A 16,453-nucleotide genomic window follows, 5' to 3' on the forward strand; every position below is an offset into this window, starting at 1 on the left:
CAAGAAAATAAAAGTGAAACACCGAGGATGTTCTGGAAGCCTGTAACCTTCCCGAAGTATCCTCAGCAGACCTCCTAGGAATACCACTCGTACAACAAGTCAAGTTCAAGAATAGAGATTAAGGACCCATACAACTAGTTCTATCACTACTAAGGGTATATGCAAGGGTAGAGTATAATTAAAATTTTACGGATTTAGGATGTTTGATTCTGCCCTACCTCCTATTCCTTGTCTGGTTGTGGACTTGGGGCAGAGTCACCCATCCGAACGTCTTTTCAATCTTAATTATATACGACTTGTATACACGAGGTGATGGTGGATGAACCAAGTATGAGTCCTACCATGAACTTCAGGGCAAAACTACCCATGACTACAAGTGGACAAACTACTATGCGGGTGAGCGTAGACAAGTAAACCAAACCGACACACTCCCTACCGATAAAAACAACAAACGAGATAGTAAAGGTCTGTTGGAACACCCAACGAGGATCTGAACTCACCGGAGAACGAGAAGATCAAATGGAACAGAAGTACACACATCTTTCCTCAACCCCTGATGTCCAACTCAGAATGTAAATTTCGGGACGAAATTCTCTCTAACGGGGAGATAATGTAACACCAGTCAAATGTAGGTAAAAAATAAAATGTTAGATAAACTTGGTTTGTATGAATAAAGTAGTAGTGATCTTGACAAGGATTACGAAGATATAAAGAATACCGAAATCTAAGTTATAACGAAGAAGTTATGACCTATAAAAATTGCGCGACAAAACCGGCACGACGCAGTGTGTCGTAAAAAGTGAATTTACACTAGAATACTTTTTAGCTTTAACAATCTAAATGAAAGTCGTAGTATACGTAAAACTGAGAGCGTGCATAAAAAGAACTTCCAAATCTAACTTCATGTGACGAAGTTATGAATTTTCTAAGATTTGACATAACAATATGTAGCCCGACACTCTAACTTTAGATCGATCAATTTTTAGCCAACACAACCTAAATGAGAATCAGTGATCTTGTCAATAGTAGTTCAACGGTAAAAAGACAGACGAAAACGGATGTCGGATGAAGAAGTTATGAATTTTTAACAGACTTTTCCTGTCCCGGCCTGTTAAAAATATAACTTTAAAAATAAAATCAGATATAGCCGACAGAGTCTAAACGAAAGTTGTAGAGAACGGTCTCACCTACGCGTGGATATAAAGAACATCAAAAACGGAGTTCGTATGCGAAAGTTATGAATTTTTGAAGTTTGAAAAATTCAAATCTGAAGTCGTACGCCAAGCGTACGAGGGTGCGCTTAGCGTACTCGGACTAGCTTCGACGCGTATGAGTAGCCTTGACACATCTGAAGCTCGGAAACCGATAAAAGGCCACGTAGCTTCTACGTGCAGCGTACGCGGGTACGCCCGGTGTACCAGAATTACGCCCAGCGTAATGCGAGACCTGAGCCACCTATAAATAGGATGCTTGACCTCCCGAGAATGGTTGCTTATTTACACACTCCTTCACTCTAAGCACCCTCCCAAGCCATTCTAAACCCCCCCCCCTATGCTTAGGGAACATCCCTAACACCCGAAGAAAGCCCGGAGCAATCGAAGTCCTCGAGAAAATAATATTTTTCAGTTGAAACTCTGCCCGCGCAGAACTTGATTTTCACCAGAAACTCGTGATTTCAAGTAGCGAAGCACTGCCCAAATCACCACTTATCAAGTGAGTTCATACCCCTATGTTTTCATGATTTTTAATTTTTTTAAGGGGGGGAATAAAAGTAAAACACATGAATACTTGCATTAAAATACAAAACATCGTTATTATTTTCTTTTAGTTTTTATAACTATTACGTGAATATATATATATATATATATATATATATATATATATATATATATATATATATATATATATATATATATATATATACTGAATATGTCAAGACGTAACGGTTTTCACATTAATACGGAAACAAACTTATAAACTATAATAGGTATAGTTTATGGAAATTACAACACGGAAACAAACTTATAAACTATAATAGGTATAGTTTATGGAACAAAGGTACTATTTTACAAAGTTCAGATTACAACACGGAAACAAACTTATAAAATATAATTGGTATAGTTTATGGAACAAAGGTACTATTTTACAAAGTTAAGATTACAACACGGAAACAAACTTATAAACTATAATAGGTACAGTTTATGGAACAAAGGTACTATTTTACGAAGTTCAGGTTACAACACGGAAACAAACTTATAAACTATTACAGGTTGGAACAAATGGACTATTTTTACAAAGTTATATGTTATTTACAAAAATGTTTTTCCTCTTTATTACTAGTAAATTCGTTGAAGCAATTTGTGAGATGCCTTTACGTACTTATCCAAGTACCCATTAAAGTCTTGACTTATAACCAGAGTCTCCTGGAGGGAGAGCGTGAGTTTGTGTATAGATCTATACGGGACTGACAATCCTGCACCTGAGCTACTTGCAACAGCTAGGCCGGCAGGCCTGAGGTGAAAAATGTCATAACTTACGACGCCCGAAGAACGTCATGTTCAGGCATTCCGATGTCATCAAGCATGGTTATGAGAACTCACAAGGAGAAAACAACGACATATTTACTTAGTAATATACTTAAACAATCTTGAGGGGTATTAACTCTGTGATTACTTAGCATATACATCAGGGTTATATAAAATTGATGTCCGATAGAAAATGGAATGTGTGATTTCCGCCTTACTTCCTGTTCCTTGTTTGGTTGTGGGCTTAGGGCAGATTCACCCATTCAACTGTCTGTTCGATCTCGGTTATATACAACTCGTATGTACTAAGTGATTATAGGAGGGTAGTAACATCACATCTAGTTTACAGAGCAAACACGTCTTCAGTTAGTTTTACTTAATAATAACTATATGATTACTTAGTATATACATCAGGGTTATATACAATGAATATCCGGTAGACAGTGGAATGTGTGATTTCCGCCTAACTTCTTGTTCCTTGTTTGGTTGTGGGCTTAGGGCAGAATCATCCAATCGACCGTCTGTTCGATCTTGATTATATATATAACTCGTGTGTAGTAAGTAATCATGATAGGGTATTAACATTTTATCCAGTTTACAGAGCAAACACGTCTTCAGTTAGTTTTTGATAAAACTACATGTTATTAATATAAGTATGGTAAAATACTTGTATTTTTGGTCTTGGAACATTAAAGACTACAACTCACTTTTATGGAAAATATAGGATTTTTCGGGATAAACATCATTGTTATACAAACAAACAGTGTACAATTTAACTTTCTGGAAACAAATATGATTACTTACTTTTCGGTGTGATTACTTAGTGGATACGTTTGGGTTATCTACAATGAAGATCCGATAGGCAGTGAAATGTGTGATTTCCGCCTTACTTCCTGTTCCTTGTGTGGTTGTGGGCTTAGGGCAGATCCACACATTTGAGTGTCCGTTCGATCTTTGCTTATATATAATTTGTATGCACTAAGTAATCATGATAGGAATTAATATTGGTCACTTTACTTATACGAATTTAGAGCGCCATCTATCATTCTTTAAGCATAAGAACACATTCCATTTTACTAAGAAAATAAAGGATTTTCTAAAGGAACATACTCATTATGTTTAAAACGACCGTTATTATTAACTCTACGATTACCTAGCGGATACGTTAGGGCTATATATAATAAGGATCCGATAGACAGTGGAATATGTGACTTGTGCTGTAACGCCCGTGTTTCTGGGCTAGGCATTAATGTTGTTATAATAGTCTAGATTAACCTTTGTAACTCATTTTGAAATGATAATAATGTATTATTTGAGTATTATGTGTTTTATGCTTAATTGTGTGGCTTAATTAAATTAAGAATAAAAATAAGCATAAAAATAAAATGTTAGATAAAACCGATATTGATTCATGAAGGCGTAGTGGTCGTGACGAGGTTTCCAAATATATAAAGAATGCTGAAATCCGAGTTATAACGAAGAAGTTATGACCTGTCGAAGTTTCGCGACAGAACCGGCACGACGCTGAAGGACGTAAATTATGAATTTAAGATAGAGCGATATCTAGCCTTAGTTATATAAACGAAAGTTATAGAATGCGTTAAACCGAGAGCGTGCATAAAAAGAGCGTCTAAATCTGACTTCGTATGAGTAAGTTATGATTTTTCTAAGTTTCGACTAAGCGGTATGCAGCCCGAAATCTCGAAATCGAGATCGAGTGATAATTGGCCGAAACAATCTAAACGAGAATCGAAGATCTCGTCGTTAGTAGTCCATCGGTAAAAAGACAGACGAAAACGGACGTCGGATGAAGAAGTTATGATTTTATAACGTAGTTTTCCTGTCCCGGCCTACTAAAAATAATATAATAAAAATAAAGTCAAAATTAGCCGACAAAGTCTAAATGAAGGTTGTAGAGCATAGTCTCACCTACGCGTGGATATAAAGAACGTCGAAAACGGAGCTCGTATGCGAAAGTTATGAATTTTTGAAGATCGTGGCACGCATACCAAAGCTTATCCGAAGAGAGCCTGGGGATGCGAGGTACGCCCAGCGTACAAGGAGGTACGCACCGCGTACATGTCGACACCGAAGTACGCCCTACGTACGAGATGGGTACACGCAGCGTACTACTACTTTCATCGGTCCAGAAGAGGCCACCGCGTACATGTCGACACCGAAGTACGCCCTACGTACGAGATGGGTACGCGCAGCGTACTACTGCTTTCCTCGGTCCAGAAGAGGCCACGTGGAAGCCTTATCCGGAGTACGCCCAGCTTAGGGCCTTGGTACGCCCAGCGTAGTCTGAGGTCTCGCTGCTATAAAAGGGCATGCGAGGCTGCCGACTTCTTTTGCCAAATTTTTTTCTTTCTCTCCCCAATTTTCCTCGTTTTGCATGCAAGAAATACCCCGAAGCCCCGGCATTAATCCCGAGACCCGAGGCAAGTTCCGAAGCCCCGAAGATCCCGAGAAGTGAAGTTTCCGTGCCGAAACTCTGCCCGCAAGAAGCCCGGTTTTCAAGAAAAACATCCCGGTTTTATCGGAAAAGATTATTTTAAGAGACGAGGTACTGTCCGATCATCGTCTTATCAAGTGAGTGTATTTTCATTTTCTTCGAACACATAGATATGAAGTATTCTTTATAAAATACGTGTTATGTGTTTATATATTATTTGTTTATTTGAACTAGTTGTTGAATGGATGTTTTGTACAGGTTTTAAGCTGTATATAAATGTATATATTTTATCTACTAATATGTTGGGTAGAACATGGGTAGACAGTTGGTGTGTGATAAAATAAAATGATGAGAGGCCTCGATGTTGTTTTTGATCTAGTCATCTAGCGGAGTATGGATGACGACCACAGACTCTTTCTAGACAGTCCAGTGGACCGCTAGCAGGCTCATAACCTGTAGGTGTTGTGAACGATGTGTTCACCGGTGTACTCTATCCCCCCTCATGGTTGCCTTTAGGACATCTATTGTTAAGGAAACCCCTTTGCAGTAATGTCCGTCCCGATGAAAATCCTAGATTAGGTCCCTTGTAATAGTTGTTGTTTTAGGGAAATAAAGTGAGGATAACGGGAATGGGTAATCGGGTTATTGTTGGTTGATGAACTAAATATATTTATTTATTGTGGGTTAAAAACCCTATATGCTCACCAGGCTCCCAAGCCTGACCTACTCAGTTTCTTTGTATACAGGTAGTGGAGCGAGAGCATAAGATGGATGACATTGTCAATATATTTTTGGATTATAGACCAGTAGTTATATGTAACTGTTGTAAGGTCTATATTGTATTGTTTATGCTTTTGGTCTGTATCGGAACATGACATCCCGAGTTTTCATATATAATGAAAATACATTTCTTTAAGAAATGCTTTGATAAACTTTATTTTATCATGTTTTGTTTTGGGGACAAATTTCCGCAACTCTTTTAAATCAATGGATTTACTCTTAAATTATTTTAAAAGCATAAATGAAACCGGTCTTTTCTGGCCGTGATTTTGGGGATGTCACAGTTGGTATCAGAGCATTAGTTTAAGCGAACTAGGAATTTGTAGGATTTCTAGACTTAAACTTAGAATGCTAAATGAAGATTGTGAGATGAGTGTCTGTTATATTTAAGACACGAGCGCTAGTTTATTTTTGGACAATTGCCTAAAATGCTTTTACGTGCTAAATGTTATATGTTTGCCATATATGATATTATTTGTTCGGATCTATGGTCTGTTGCCGACCGGATCTGGAAACCTTATGTGTTTAGGATTCTAAACGTACGACAACGGTATTAGAACTAGCATGTAAACGTTTCGAAGTGAGTTGGATAATTATCTATCGTGAATGAGGATCTAAATTCACCTTATTCGGTGTATAGACCAAGAATGGCAAGAACAAGAAGCGGAGTTGGAAACGCGAACGAAAACAGGAATCAACCACCTGTAATCGAGCAAATGCCTGTTGTAGCTGCTGCACCTGAGCCGGTGACAATGGCTGGTGTACAATTGATGATTCAGACGAAGTTGGATCGTCAGATGGAAGAAACTAGACGTTTGCTTCAAAAAAATCGTGAAGAACTTTCAATTCAAGTTGAAGAGCCCGAAGTGAATGGAGAGCCGTCGGATGGAGGAAACTTCAGTAGGACTGTTGGTCAAGCCAACCCACCGATTGTTAGACAAAACAATCGTGATGGAGGAAATGATGGAAGAGGATGTAAACACAAGGATTTTATGGCATCTAAGCCACCGTGTCTATCCGGAAGCCCGATACCGGTGCGAGTTATAGACCGGATCTCCGAAATGGAGACAATGTTTGAAAGTTGCGAATGCAGCAACAGGAAGAAGACCGCTCTTGCGATTCCTTTGTTGAAATCTGGCGTGTTGAGTTGGTGGAAGCTGTTAGCTGACTCTATGCCCAAGGGAGAAGCAAGCAAAATGTCTTGGGAAGACTTCGTGGAACAACTGAAACTGCAATACTGCTCCGAGCAGGACCTTCTGGAAATCAATAATGAGTTTCAGAATTTGAAGAAGGGAAAAATGAGCGTTACTAAATACGCTGCTAGTTTCACGGAAAAGATGAAGCTTATCCCATACCTAGTTCCAACTGAACTCTCAAAGGTCAATAAGTTTGCCCTCGGATTACCAGCGGACTATGGTCCAATGGTTAAGCAAGCAACTACACTGAAAGCCGCCATCTGGGCTGCTAGAAATGTTGAGACCCAGATCAGGGAGAAAGGTCTGGAGAGATCAGAGGGTGGTGAGAAGAGGAAGTTTGATGGGCCTTCAGGGTCCAACAAGAAAAAGAAATTCTCGAAGTCTAGTTCGAGAGGAGGAGGAGACGAACCAAAGTGGTGCGACAAATGCAAAAAGAAGCATCTTGGGAAATGTGGCGGGGAAGCTACATGCTTCAAATGTGGAAAGCCAGGGCACTATGCCAACGAATGCACCCTTACCAAGAAAGTTTGCTATGGTTGTGGTGAGGAGGGGCACATCTCGAGGGATTGTCCGAAAAGAAGGAGGCAACAAAACCCAACATTCCACCAAAGCCGAAGGCGAGAGCCTTCCAGATGACACTGGAAGCTGCTAAAGAAGAAGTTGATGTCGCTTCAGGTACCTTTCTCGTAAACGAATTGCCTGCCCAAATTTTATTTGATTATGGAGCCAACTACTCCTTTATATCGCATGAATTTGGTAGAAAACTAGCTTTGCCTGTTGATAGACTAGATAATGCTTTATTAGTCGAAGTTGCTAGTGGCAAGTTTGTACCTGTTAGCCATCGTATGAAAAACAACTTAATTGACATGAATGGGAATAAGTTCCACGAGGAATTATTGCCTATCGAACTTAACGGTTTTGACATCGTGTTGGGAATGGATTGGCTTAGCGCCAATGACGCCGAGATATTGTGCAGAAAGAAGATAGTCAAAGTAAACCCGCCAGGGAAAGAGTCATTTATGGTGTATGGGGACAAACGCAGGGTAAATTCTGGAATCATTTCCCTAATGAAAGCCAGAAAGTGTTTGGCCAAAGGATGTACATCATATTTGGCATTCGTGATTGACGCAAAGAAGGAGAAAAAGGATATGAAGAGCATTCCTGTCGTGTGTGAGTATCCGAAAGTATTTCTCGAAGATCTTCCTAGATTACCACCTGACCGACAAGTAGAATTCCGTATCGAATTGTTACCAGGAACGACGCCAATAGCAAAAGCACTGTATCGACTAGCGCCAACGGAGATGAAGGAGCTGATGATGCAACTTCAGGAGTTGTTGGACAAAGGTTTCATTAGACCTAGTTCATCACCCTAGGGAGCTCCGGTGTTATTCGTGAAGAAGAAAGATGGGAGTATGAGAATGTGCATTGATTACAAAGAGCTGAATAAGGCAACGATAAAGAATAGATATCTGTTGCCGAGGATTGATGACATGTTCGATCAACTACAAGGTTCAAGTTATTTTTCAAAGATCGACCTAAGGTCAGGATATCATCAGCTGAAAGTAAGAGAGCAGGATATCGAGAAGACTGCATTCAGAACACGATATGGACACTACGAGTTCTTGGTTATGTCGTTTGGACTAACCAATGCTCCAGCAACATTTATGGATTTAAAGAACAGGGTTTGTAATCTGTTCCTTGATGAATCTGTGATAGTGTTCATAGATGACATTCTGATTTACTCGAAAAGCCAAGAGGAGCATGGCAGACACTTATGAGAAGTGTTAGAAGTCTTGAAGAAGGAGAAGTTGTATGCTAAGTTCTCCAAATATGATTTTTGGATTCGAGAAGTCCAATTCTTGGGTCACGTGGTCAACCAAGAAGGAATAATGGTTGATCCAGCAAAGATTGAAGCTGTGATGAAGTGGGAACAACCAAAAAGTCCCACGGAGATCCGAAGCTTTTTAGGATTAGCCGGATATTACCGAAGGTTTATCCAAGGCTTTTCTTCGATCGCTACTCCATTAACAGCTTTGACTCACAAAGGAGATACTTATGCTTGGAATGATAAGCACAAAGAAGCATTCGAGTTGCTAAAGAAGAAGCTATGTGAAGCACCGATTCTTTCTCTACCTGATGGAGTTGAAGACTTCGCTGTCTATAGCGATGCGTCTGGTGTTGGGTTGGGTTGTGTTTTGACCCAAAGAGAAAAGGTGATAGCATATGCGTCTCGACAGCTGAAAGAGCATGAAAAGAACTACCCCACTCATGATTTGGAGCTGGCAGCGGTAGTTTTCGCTCTAAAGATATGGAGGCATTACCTCTATGGCACGAAGTGCAAACTTTTCACTGATCATAAGAGTCTCCAGTATCTCTTTAGTCAGAAAGAATTGAATATGAGGCAACGACGCTGGCTAGAATTACTTAAGGACTACGACTGTGAGATACTTTACCACCCCGGTAAAGCCAATGTTGTTGCTGATGCTCTCAGTTGGAAAGTCAATCTTGAGAGAAAAAGGCCAAGAGCGTTGAGAATAGAAGTTGTCTCGACAATTATGGAGAGTATAAAGAAAGCTCAAGAGGAAACTTCTGAAAAGAATGACTGAAAGGAGGAACGTTTGGCCAAAACGTTAGTGTTTGGTACAAACGGTCATGGACTGAAGGTATTCCAAGATCGTATTTGGGTACCTAAGTCAGGAGGAATAAGAGATCTTCTTATGGAAGAAGCTCACAAAACCATGTACTCAATTCATCCTGGCAGCACTAAAATGTATAGGGACCTAAAACCCTATTACTGGTGGCCGACGATGATGCTCGACATTGCGAAGTATGTGGCGGAGTGTGTGACCTGTGCGAGAGTCAAGGAACAACATCAGAAACCATACGGGAGTTTAGAACCTTTACCTGTGCCTATGGGTAAATGGGAAGACATTGCTATGGATTTTGTCACTAAACTGCCCAGAACAAAGAATGGTCATGACATGATTTGGGTGGTCGTTGATCGATTCACTAAGAGTGCGCATTTCATAGCAGCCAATGAGAAATGGTCTATGGATAAGCTTGCGAATTCTTACGTAAAGGAAATTGTGAGGCTTCACGGTGTTCCGTTAACGATTGTATCAGATCGTGACAGCCGTTTCACCTCAAGATTTTGGAGAAGTCTACAAGAGGAATTGGGTACCAAGTTGTGTTTGAGTACAGCTTACCATCCACAGACTGATGGTCAGAGCGAAAGAACGATACAAACACTTGAAGATATGCTGAGAGCATGTACCCTGGAATTCCAAGGTAACTGGGATGAACATTTACCTTTGGTAGAATTTTCCTACAATAATAGTTTCCACTCGAGCATAAAGATGGCACCTTATCAAGCTTTGTACAGACAGAAGTGTCGTACGCCATCTTGTTGGCTTGAGGCTGGGGAAAAGCAGTTTATGGGACCGGAGATAGTCCATCAAACTGCTGAAAAGTTGAAAATAATTAAGGAGAGAATGTTAGCAGCTCAGGATCGTCAAAAGAGCTATGCTGACAAAAAGCGAAGACCGGTGACTTTTGAAGTTGGAGATTCGGTTTTACTTAAAGTCTCGCCATGGAAGGGACTTATAAGGTTTGGAAAAAGGGGAAAGTTAAGTCCAAGGTTTATTGGACCGTTTAAGGTTCTTCAGAGGATTGAGAATCAAGCTTACAAGCTCGAATTGCCCGAAGAACTGAATGGAATTCATAACACTTTCCATGTGTGTTATTTGAGGAAGTTCACGGGAGAAGTTCCCGATATAATTCCAATTTCTGAGTTAAGAATTGATGAGAACAAAATGTTAATTGAAGAACCAGAGGCAATCGTTGACCGAAAGACTAAGAAGTTGCGACGCAAGATGGTCGAATTAGTGCTTGTTCGATGGAAACATACGAATGGGCCAAATCTCACCTGGGAAACGGAGAGTAACATGATGAGTCGCTATCCACATTTGTTTGTTGATGTGTGATTCCGGGGACGGAATCGTTCTAAGGTGGGGAGAATTGTAACGCCCGTGTTTCTGGGATAGGCATTAATGTTGTTATAATAGTCTAGGTTAACCTTTGTAACTCATTTTGAAATGATAATAATGTATTATTTGAGTATTATGTGTTTTATGCTTAATTGTGTGGCTTAATTAAATTAAGAATAAAAATAAGCGTAAAAATAAAATGTTAGATAAAACCGATATTGATTCATGAAGGCGTAGTGGTTGTGACGAGGTTTCCAAATATATAAAGAATGCTGAAATCCGAGTTATAACGAAGAAGTTATGACATGTCGAAGTTTCGCGACAGAACCGGCACGACGCTGAAGGACGTAAAGTATGAATTTAAGATAGAGCGATATCTAGCCTTAGTTATCTAAAAGAAAGTTGTAGAATACGTTAAACCGAGAGCGTGCATAAAAAGAACGTCTAAATCTGACTTCGTATGAGGAAGTTATGCTTTTCTAAGTTTCGACTGAGCGGTATGCAGCCCGAAATCTCGAAATCGAGATCGAGTGATAATTAGCCGAAACAATCTAAACGAGAATCGAAGATCTCGTCGTTAGTAGTCTATCAGTAAAAAGACAGACGAAAACGGACATCGGATGAAGAAGTTATGATTTTATAACGGAGTTTTCCTGTCCCGGCCTACTAAAAATAATATAATAAAAATAAAGTCAAAATTAGCCGACGAAGTCTAAATGAAAGTTGTAGACCATAGTCTCACCTACGCGTGGATATAAAGAACGTCGAAAACGGAGCTCGTATGCGAAAGTTATGAATTTTTGAAGATCGTGGCACGCATACCAAAGCTTATCCGAAGAGAACCTGGGGATGCGAGGTACGCCCAGCGTACAAGGAGGTACGCTCCGCGTACATGTCGACACCGAAGTACGCCCTGCATACGAGATGGGTACGCGCAGCGTACTGCTGCTTTCCTCGGTCTAGAAGAGGCCACGTTCCTCCACCGAGACTTCGTCACGTGGAAGCCTTATCCGGAGTATGCCCAGCGTAGGGCCTCGGTACGCCCAACGTAGTCCGAGGTCTCGCTGCTATAAAAGGGCATGCGAGGCTGCCGACTTCTTTTGCCAAAATTCTTTCTTTCTCTCCCTAATTTTCCTCGTTTTGCGTGCAAGAAATACCCCGAAGCCCCGGTATTAACCCCGAGACCCGAGGCAAGTTCCGAAGCCCCGAAGATCCCGAGAAGTGAAGTTTCCGAGCCGAAACTCTGCCCGCAAGAAGCCCGGTTTTCAAGAAAAACATCCCGGTTTTATCGGAAAAGATTATTTTAAGAGACGAGGTACTGTCCGATCATCGTCTTATCAAGTGAGTGTATTTTCGTTTTCTTCGAACACATAGATATGAAGTATTCTTTATAAAATATGTGCTATGTGTTTATATATTATTTGTTTATTTGAACTAGTTGTTGAATGGATGTTTTGTACAGGTTTTAAGCTGTATATAAATGTATATATTTTATCTACTAATATGTTGGGTAGAACATGGGTAGACAGTTGGTGTGTGATAAAATAAAATGATGAGAGGCCTCGATGTTGTTGTTGATCTAGTCATCTAGCGGAGTATGGATGACGACCACGGACTCTTTCTAGACAGTCCAGTGGAACGCTAGCAGGCTCATAACCTGTAGATGTTGTGAACGATGTGTTCACCGGTGTACTCTATCCCCCTCATGGTTGCCTTTAGGACATCTATTGTTAAGGAAACCCCTTTGCAGTAATGTCCGTCCCGATGAAAATCCTAGATTAGGTCCCTTGTAATAGTTGTTGTTTTAGGGACATAAAGTGAGGATAACGGGAATGGGTAATCGGGTTATTGTTGGTTGATGAACTAAATATATTTATTTATTGTGGGTTAAAAACCCTATATGCTCACCAGGCTCCCAAGCCTGACCCACTCAGTTTCTTTGTATTACAGGTAGTGGAGCGAAAGCATAAGATGGATGACATTGTCAAGATATTTTTGGATTATAGACCAGTAGTTATATGTAACTGTTGTAAGGTCTATATTGTATTGTTTATGCTTTTGGTCTGTATCGGAACATGACATCCCGAGTTTTCATATATAATGAAAATACATTTCTTTAAGAAATGCTTTGATAAACTTTATTTTATCATGTTTTGTTTTGGGGACAAATTTCCGCAACTCTTTTAAATCAATGGATTTACTCTTAAATTATTTTAAAAGCATAAATGAAACTGGTCTTTTCTGGCCGTGATTTTGGGGATGTCACATGTGCCTCATTTCCTGTTCCTTGTTTGGTTGTGGACTTAGGGCAGATCCACCCATTCGACTGTCCATCCGATCTGAATTATATATAACTTTTATACACTAGGTAATCGTAGAAGGAACTAGTATGGTCATTACTTAATAAGAAAATATAGGATTTTCTGGAGATACACACGAATATTTTCTAAGAACAAAGAACTTACTTTCTAAAAGAAAATACTTATGAACTCACCAATTTAAATGTTGATACACTTTCAAAACCACTTGTATTCTCATGAAACTAGTAGACAGGTACACGCACATGGTCCGAGAAATTGGAGCGTAGTAACTTCAAGACTTTGTTTTTGCTATTTACTTTTGGAGTCAATCAACTGTGATTCGAATACAATGTAAATTATATATTATCAATATAAAGGTTGTTGTTGCTTTGATTACTATTATACAATTGTTGTGATACTGTACATGATGTCCTCCGCCCCCGAATGTTTCCGCCGTTCCGGTTTGGGGGTGCGACAGTTACACGGTTTTGCATGGTTGATTTACCATCTATTCTTTGATTCACAACATCCCCATCATAGAACCGAGATGAACACAATCCAAGATTAACATGCCATTGATTTTCGACGAATCTCAAATGATCTAGGAGTTTCAAATAGTTTGAAACTAGCAAAGTGCATTGCCTATTTAAATAACTTTGTGGTGTGCTTACATCATACCTTTAAACATTGCGAGCCAAATATAAATCATATTCTTAATCAATAATTCATTTAGGGTTAATAATTATTTTAAAGGAGAAATAAAAATAACTAAACTTTCGTCTTGTAGATGTCGAACGAGTAAAACAACAATCTTCCTCCTCCTTCTCATCCACCTCACTCCAACTTCTCACTCCTATCAGTCATTTCAAGGGAGAAGCTTAATAATCAAAACTATTTGGATTGGATTCGTATTTGTAGGATCACCTTGAGGTATGAGGGCAAAGAGTATGCCCTCGATCAAGATCTCCCTTTACTGGATGATGACTCATTTGAATAGGAAGTGGTTGCTTATAATAAGCATTACAATGAATCTACGAAGATTGCTTGACTAATATTGGCGACCATGTCTTTCGAACTCCAAAAAAGTTTCGAGAGCCTTGGGATTTGCAAAATTAATGAGAATCTCAAGGATATATTCCAAGAGCAGGCTCGTTAAGAAATATTTGAGATCTTGAAGTTCTTGATGGCCTGTAAACATCAAGATGGGACTTTTGTATGTTCGCACGATTAGAAAATGAAGTCGTACATTGACAAATTAGGGAACTTGGGTGTCAAGTTTCCAAAGGAGTTGACCATTGATATGGTCCTTAACTCATTTTCTGCTTCAAATCATATGTTCATTATGAATTACAATATGCACAATCTCGATTATACCTTAATGGAGCTCCATTGCATGTTGAAAACTGTCGAAGCTAGCATGCTTAAGACTAAAAGCTCCACCTCTCCCACTCCTGTCTTGGCCATTGGGCATGGTGGTGCTAACAAGAAGAATAAGTTTTTTCATCCCAAAGGAAAGGGAAAGGCCAATGTTGGATCTTCCAACCAAGGTTTCAAGAGAAAGGCTGATGTTGAAATAGCTCCTAACACCGATCCCAAGGAGGTCATATGCTTTTACTACCAAGAAAAAGGTTACTAGAGATGTAGCTTTCAAAAGTACCTAGAAGATGTGAAGAAAAACAAGGAAAAATGTATTGGCACTTCAGGTATTTTTTATGCTTGTACTCTATAGTATGTCAACTTCTAGTTCTTGGGTTCTTGATAATGGATGTGGTACTCACATTTTCTCATATGTAGGGACTAAGGTAAAGTAAAAGGATGAAGCATGGCGAGTTAAAACAGGTCATGAGGAACAGGCGCACTACACCTGTCACAAGGATTCGCGAATACAAGATTGTGCTAAATAATGACGTTTCTTTTAGTTTATTGAATTGTTGCTACTCTCCTGATATGGCTCGAAAAATTATTTCATTTTACACATTGTACAAGGATGGATTTTGTTTTTCTTTTGATAATAATAATGGTGACATCGTGCTTTATAAAATGGTTCTTTTATTTTCAAAGATATTCCTTGTAATGGTATATATGAAAGTGTTGTTTGTATTGGCAACTCCAATAATCTAATATTAAATGTTGGTTCTTCTAATTGTGTATTGTATAAATCATACTTGTGGCATTCTTGTCTTGGCCATATAAAACGAAACGCATCGCCAATCTCCAAAAGGATGGGATCTTGGAATCATTTAACCTAGATTTAAATGATGTGTGCGAGTCTTATTTACTCACCAAGATGTATTTCACAAGAAACTATGAAAGAGGCAAGGATCTGTTGGACGTAATTCATACCAATGTATGTGGACCGTTCAGATCCGCCAAAAGGCATGGTGAATGATACATTGTGACTTTTACTGATAACTTTAGTAGGTATGGGTGTATTTACTTATTGAAGCATAAGCCAGAAACCTTTAAATTGTTTAAATAATTCCAAAAGGAAGTTGAAAACCAACTAGGATAATTTCTCCGTGTAACACTCTATTTTTTTTCAAATAAAATTTTCATTTTTAAAACCTCCCAAAACACAATTTCACATTTCTCAAAATAAAATTTATAAGTTGTTCAAAACACAAGACAACAACATGTTTAACAATATCCCATAATCCTCAAAACATAATCTCCAGCTGGTGTGTAGAATCATGTCGGCGCCTTCCCGCGATCCTGAGAGGTACCTGAAACACATTTCACACACACAAATAATTAGCCTCTCATGGCTATGTCTCAATAAGGACCCTCCGGTTATGTGTCTCAGTGAAGACCCTCCGGTCTCACAACTCGGTTTGGACCCTCCGGTCCTAACTCAATAAGGCACAAAAATAATATACAATATAAATCATAAAGACAAAATGCATGATATCAAATAACTCAGTATAAGCACATAAGACCCTCCGGTCAGTAACTCGAATAAGACCCTCCGGTCACACAATATCACCACTCAGGTAAGTATAGTGAGAAGACTCACCTCGCAGAGTAAAGCAATATATCCTACACTCGAACTGCTGGTCTAGACTCCGCCCCTCCATAGCCGCCAAAATCCACAGCTTGACCAAAACCCTAAAGTCAACGGAAGTCAGCAGTCAAAGCTGACCCAACTCGTCGAGTGCAACTCATGAACTCGTCGAGTTCCTCAGTACTCAGTAAATCACGAAAACCCGAGTCA

Source organism: Lactuca virosa, chromosome 9 (genome assembly GCF_052849685.1).
Source record: "Lactuca virosa cultivar CGN04683 chromosome 9, Lactuca_virosa_CGN04683_v6, whole genome shotgun sequence".
Classification (NCBI taxonomy): Eukaryota; Viridiplantae; Streptophyta; class Magnoliopsida; order Asterales; family Asteraceae; genus Lactuca; species Lactuca virosa.